Below are 6553 nucleotides of genomic sequence, written 5' to 3'. Positions count from 1 at the left end.
CCTGGTGGTTGAGCTTCTTACATCCAGGATTCATGTAGGGACAGCCCCTCTGGACAAAGTCACTGTTGCAGGGACCAGGCTGATGCCCCAACCCAAGGGTCCTTCCCTCCTCCTCAAAGTCCCCCGCCCAGGCAGGGAGCCTTTTTAGGGGCAGGGCTTGGCAAAGTCCTTCCTGTTGGGCTCATGACAGTGAGTGCTTGTGGGTAAGCTGTTCTTCAACAGCTTGTCTGGGCCAGGCATTGCAGGGACTCAATCAGAGGAAACCTGGAATGCACCAGAAACCTTTCCATTTGCCCAGGAGGAAATTGAGCCCTGGAGAGAGAGAACATCGTCCAGGGTTATCCAGGTCTAGAATGGGTTTTCCTGTGTTCCAGCCTCGAGCTCTGCCTGTCTCATATAGACTGAGGGCAAGACCCCTACTCAGCTGTGGAGGCTGGATGGGAGGTCACATGGAGGGGCTTTGAACCCCTCTCCCCCATGTCCACAGCCCCATGAAGCTAACCTCACACAGGGCAGATTGCTGGTAGGACAGTGGGACTTGGGTTGAGCAAATGGGAGCATTGCTGCTTGGGGCCCGACCATGGGGCAGATGTGCTGGGCTGCAGGAGGCTTTGGGAAGAGCTGTTGCCCCTTTCCCTGGGGCCAAGAGATAAATACACATCTCTTGGGGGGCAGGGACCCAGAAAGTTCTTATTGGCTTTAGTGGCTAACTGGACCTTCCTAATCTGTCAGGGCATCTCCATCTATAAAGGTAGGAAAGTATGTTAGTCATTAGATATAAAATAAACATGACTGTATGTGTGTGTATGTCTGTGTCTGTATGCGTGTATGAGAGAGAGAGAAAGAGAAAGAGACAAAGAGACAGAGATAGAAAGACAGAGATAGAGATAGTGGGAGGACAGGGAGGATGAGAGAGACTGGGACAGGGATGGAAGGAAGAAGGGAAGGAAAGACAGAGACTGGAGCTGTCAGCCTGCTTTGTCCCTGCCCCACCCTTCTCTGGTGATCAATGGCCCCCATACAATGAGGGGGTTCTTCTACTCTTGACTCTCAGGGGCCTCCTGTCAGCCCTGTGGGATACCATGCATGTGGCCATTGGGGCTTGGGCCCTGCCGAAAGTGGAGACAAGAACACTTAATGAAGAAACAGTTGGGAGCTTCCCTCTCTGGTCCCAGAATAGAGAGGGTAATGGAGTGCCAGAGGAAAGCCCTCTGTGGAATGGGGAGAGAGTGGCATCCAGACACAAGTGTTTCTAGTTGGGAAAGCCAAGAGGCCTGGGGAGAACCTGGAGCCTCCCTGCCACCTCCAAATGGGCCCTGGTGCCCAGGAATCATCTGAGGACTAAGAGGAAGGCTGGGGAACCTCCTTGCAGGCCACCCCTCCCCTCCCCATAGCCTCAGGGCAGACCAGGGCCCAAAGGTGCAGGGACTTATTAAGGGCAACAGCCACAAGCCCAAAGTCCCCACTGCCTTTGAGGACATGGAAGGAGGCCAGCCAAGCAGAGTGGAGAGGCCTGGATTTAAGGATGCCAGAAGGCCTGCCCTTGAGTGGCTCTCTGAAAGTTGCCCCTTTCTTCTGTTCCAGCTGGCTGTGCCAGAAGGCTCAGAGGAAGAGAAGGCTGCTGCGGGTCAGGGCAAGCCCTACCCTTTGGGACATGGGTGTGCATGTGTGTGTGTGAGCAGACACGGACATGTTTTCAGAAGAAGTCTGGCTGAAAATATGTTGCAAAACAAAGATTCACCCTTGGGAGCAATTTAGCTGAGATGCAAACAAACAGTGTGGCAGTCCCCTGGAGAAATACCTCCTGGGCTAGGTGAGCTAAGGTGGAGCATTTGCCTAGACCCTGGTTACCCTCCATACCTTACCTTGTGGTGTGACTGCTTGGCTGTTGCTAGCCCTGCCTGCCTGCTCCATCTACAGAGGCAAGAGCTGCCCCATGATGGCCTCCATGATGACCTGGGAGACAGGCAGTGGGCTCCTCTGCAGAGTTCTGTGAGGGGCCCTATTGTAGGGGCTTGCACCTCCTACCAAGCCTTCTGGCTAAAATCTGTCGGGTTCATCTACCCCCTTGATGCTATTTAGCCCAACCCATCTCCCAAGAAGCCTTGAACTTCCCCATGGGCTGGTGGGAGAGGGGAAGGACTCATTCATACTTGGCTGTGGGGGAGGGGGTTCTTCTGCAGTGTGTTGTTTATCATTCCTCTGTGAAACTTCCTATGGGCTGCCCAGGCTTGGCATTAGAGGGGTACGTAGTTGGTTCCTGCACTGGATCAGGAGCTGCTAAAGGGAAGGGACTAACTTCCATTGCCTTCTGTATCTCTGGCATCTAGCAGAAATAAAGGGCTGGTAGGATGGCATCTTGACCAGAGTCCCTGGAGAGCAATTCTGGCCTCCTGAATTGAGGGCTGGACTTGCCTTGGTCTTACAAGCCTGGTCTTTAGGGCATGCCCACTGTGGAAAAACCTCTGGCATAAAAGTAAGTCAATTCTGACCACTACTTTCTCTGGTGCACCTACTATGAGCTAGCACATTGCATGTAAAAAATAATTACATGAGTCCTGCTTGATGATATCCTCCTGAAAAAGGCAAACATTACAGGTGTAGCTAAAAAAGCCCCTTGTCCCACAGTGTTAAGCCCCGCTATAGAACTAACTCCCATGGTCAGCTTGGTGTGCATCCTTGCAAACTCTCACTGTCACATATGTGACACAGCCATCAGTGACCTCCTAGTGTTGCATAGATATGTGTACCTGTATGTGTCCTGGGCTTTGTGCATGGGATCTCACGTAAGCCACCCCACACAACCCACTGAGAGATGGGTCGGTTCCCCAGATATGTGTGCAGGTGGGGAAAGCAGTAAACCTCTGATCATGCCTGCCCCACTGGGCTGGCCCTTAAACTCCTGCCAGCCTTGGCAGATGCAGATGCTGAAACTCAATATTCTGGTTCTTCTGTCTCAGGTTGGCTTCCCAGCAGCTGGGGGAAACCAGGCAGAAGAAAGTGGGCATATGGAAAGATATGAGGTGCACAGAGGGGGCTTTGTTGTACCTGGCCTCTTGAAAAGGAGCTAATGATTTGCCACCCAAGGGTTTTTGCCCTCTTTCACTTCCCCAGCCATGGCCCCTCTTAGAGGCCAAGTCCAGGGAGCCCTGGAGAAGAAGGAATGGCTTCCTTTCCAACCTTGCTCCACCCCAGGAACCTCTTTTCTCTCCCAGGTTTCTTCCTGGCTTGTCATCTGGCAGGTAGGCTGGCCAGGACTGTGACCAAGGTGGGAGGCAGGTGCATGGGGGCAGTGAGCTGGCAGCTTTGAGTCCCCAGACACAAAGCCCTGAGTGATGCATGCTCCATGTAAGCGAGGGCTCCTCAGGGAGCTTGGGAGGGGCTGGCTCCTGGGTCTGAGCAGACAAGCAGCTTCCACAGTCAGGCAGCTCAGCAACCAGCCCTCACCTGCTTACAGCCTGAGGTGTACAGGGCCCATAGTGAGAGGGTCACGCATCCAGCCAGCAGGCCCGACAGCTTCTCCAGTGGGTGGGTGCCACCCTGGGCCAGGGTCTTGAGCTTGCTGCAGCCATGGGCATGAGCTCCTCTGAGCCACTGTCAGTCTCCCCTACTGGTGTCAGGCAGGGTGAGGCAGCTCTCTGAGAGGCTGCCAGCTGTGTGGGGGTTCAGGGACCCCAGTGGCCTGGGAACAGGAACACCAGGAGGTCACTGCTGGCTTCAGGCGCTGATGAGCCCCCAAGGGCTTGTCTCTGATTGGAGGCTTCACAGAAGGGCCAACGGATGCTGACTGTGGTCAGGGGACACCCTGCCTCTGAAGTCATCTGATTGGTAAGGAAAGGGGCTGGCATTGGGTTGAGGCAGCCACTGATCAAGGGCTGGCACCTTCTTGTAGCCAGGGCTGATGGCCTCCATGGAGTAGGAGCTGGAGCCCATGAAAGTGTGCAGGTCTTAGAGCCTGTGTTGACATGGGCTTTCATATGACTGGTCTTTCCCAGCTGAAGGAAAGTGGCTGTGTGGGGAAACATTGTCTCTTGTCAAAGCAGCTGAATGAAATCCTGGGGGCTCTAGGAGTATGAAGACACAGAGTGCCATGTTAGGCTTGGCCCAAGGCAGCTAAGTCTTTGTTCTCTTTTAGGAGAGTGACTGGAGAAGACTTGGAGTACAGGGCCTGAGGGGCTGAGGGGCTGCTTGGCCAGGCAGGCTTTGGTAGGAGAGAAGGAAAAGCCTATGGACCTTACCACCCACCCCTAACTCCACTCTTTGCCCGGCCCAGGGCATTTCTGAGCATCCCAGCTTCAAAGTATGGGGGGTATGCCACCTGGAGCTCCATGGCTCTCTGCATATGAGAAGTAATGGAGCTAGGGGCAGGGGTTATGTAATGCTTCTCCCAGAAACCCTACTGGATTACAGTTTTTGCTTTCAGTCCTTCAAATGCACCCTGGCTTCTTCAGAAGAGCCTTGAGGGAGAGTGTCTACTGCAGGTCTCTCAGGCTTTGGGAGCCAGCCCCTCTGCCATTTGGGCAAAAGCATCTGCAATGAAGTTTTTAGAGCTTCTAGCTGAGGGAAGATTCCAGAGCCAGGCCTGGGGCAGAGACAGGCTCTCCATTTTGGTCCTTCAGCTGAGCTTGACCCCAGACCAGGAAGTGTCAGCTCCATCCAGGAAGTGTCAGCTCCATCCATGTTGGCCTGTGGCCATAAGAGACAGCTAATGTTGGGGTGGCCTGGTCTCTAGATTTCCTGCCACTGTCCTGGCCCTGCTGTTGACAGAGCATGAGCAGAGTCCTTAGCACTACTTGTTAGGCGAGGCCTCCTGGGTGGTGGCGGCCTTCCCTAGAGGAAGTTGACACTGAGTGCTTAGACTGGGCACATGTGCTTTGAGTTGAACCCCAACTGGCTGACAAGGTGTATACCTGGTTGGCCTTTGGATGCCATGGCTGCCTCAGAACTGCCAGGACAAGACCTAGCCACACCCCACCAGGTTCCAACATGAGATGACCCCACAAGAGATGAGGCTGCAAAGGTGGGTCTGGTGAGATCCAGAAGGGATTTGAATGCCCAAATGCAGAGTTTGGAATTTGTCATGTAGATGATTCCCTCATCCATTCAAGAAGTGCCAGACACTGTCCTTAGTTCTGGGACTTAGCAGGGTCACTGCAACTTCAGCTTCACAAGAGCCTGCAGTGCTTGGTGCAGTTCTGACCTAACTCTCCTCTTGGTACTCATACCCAAGTCCCTGGCTCTGTTCACCTGCCAGGCTGGCCCTGTGGCTGAGTGTGCTTTTGGAGCGAGATTGCTTAGGTGTGAATCTGTGCAGTAGGGATAATAATAGCATCAAACTTGTCAGGTTGTTGTGAGGATTAAATGAGTTAACTTAGGTCAAGTATTCAGCACACGGTAGTTGCTCAACGAATGAGAAACTGTCCCTGCATCCCCAGGTTCTAGCTTCTTCTTGGCTCTCCTTGTCACTGTCTGCTTGCCTGCCTACCTCTCTGCTTTCCTGCTTGCTTGTCCTTACTGCCCTGCCACCCATGATGTGCATGATTCACCCCTTGGTACCATTCTCTGCCTACAGCCTAGGACTTTCTCTGCTGTAATGGCTGAAATTTAATATCTGGGGCACTAGCTTCTGGCTGAGACTCGGAGCCTGCCTCTCCAGGCTATCAGTCATGGAAGAGTTCCCTTCCCAATCAGAAAAAATCTGGCTGGTATTAACTTGAATCTGAGGCCAGAATGGCCTGGACTATAAAAGAAGTTGGGATACCCAGTCACCTGGAAGGATTCACTGGAGCGTCTCCCTGCTAGCAGTTCCCTCTTCTAAGCTCTGCCTTCTGAGATTCCTCAGAACTGCACTAAGGTCTAACCTTTATGTGTTCTCCCCCCTCCCTCCATCCCTTCCTTCATTCCATCAATATGTGTGGGGCAATTTCCAGGAACCAGCTGCAGTGCTGTATGAGGAGGCACTGTATAACAATGCAGATCCTGATGCCTGCTCTCAGGCAGTGCACAATCTAGTGCAGGGGGGTGTTGGCAAAAAGGTGGCATGGTCTGGACTCAGGCTTCACTGTAGGACTTTGCGAACTTGGCAGGAAGCTGTGCACAGGGAGAATGAGCCTGGACATGCTCTTTAGGGAGAAGCTTGAGTGCCAAGCCACCCTGAAGGCCAGAAGCTGAAGGCCTGAAGTCTCAGTCAGTCACAAACGTCTGTCTAAGGGCTGAAGGTGGTGAATTCAGTGTGATTTGGGACAAGATGAACTGCACCTGTCCAAGGGTAGCCAGAGAGTAATGTCCAGTTGGAAGTTGGAAGGAAACCCTGAAGCTCAGCAGAAGGATTTTCCTTATTACCATCAGGTCCTTACCTTTATTATTGGACATTTGATTTCATCCTTACTTTTGTGACTGTACATAATATGTCTTATTTCTCTGGCTAGTTTTAAGGCTTTCCCATTATCAATGGATTTGGGGAATTTGATTATAATGTGCCTTGGTGTAGTTTTCTTCATGTTTCTTATGCTTAGAAAGAAGCATTGAGCTTCTTGTATCTGTGGGCTTAATA

Source organism: Phoca vitulina, unplaced genomic scaffold (genome assembly GCF_004348235.1).
Source record: "Phoca vitulina isolate PV1807 unplaced genomic scaffold, GSC_HSeal_1.0 scaffold99, whole genome shotgun sequence".
In the NCBI taxonomy this organism is placed as follows: domain Eukaryota; kingdom Metazoa; phylum Chordata; class Mammalia; order Carnivora; family Phocidae; genus Phoca; species Phoca vitulina.
The sequence above is the reverse complement of the archived record's forward strand: the minus strand, read 5'-3'. Positions refer to the sequence as shown.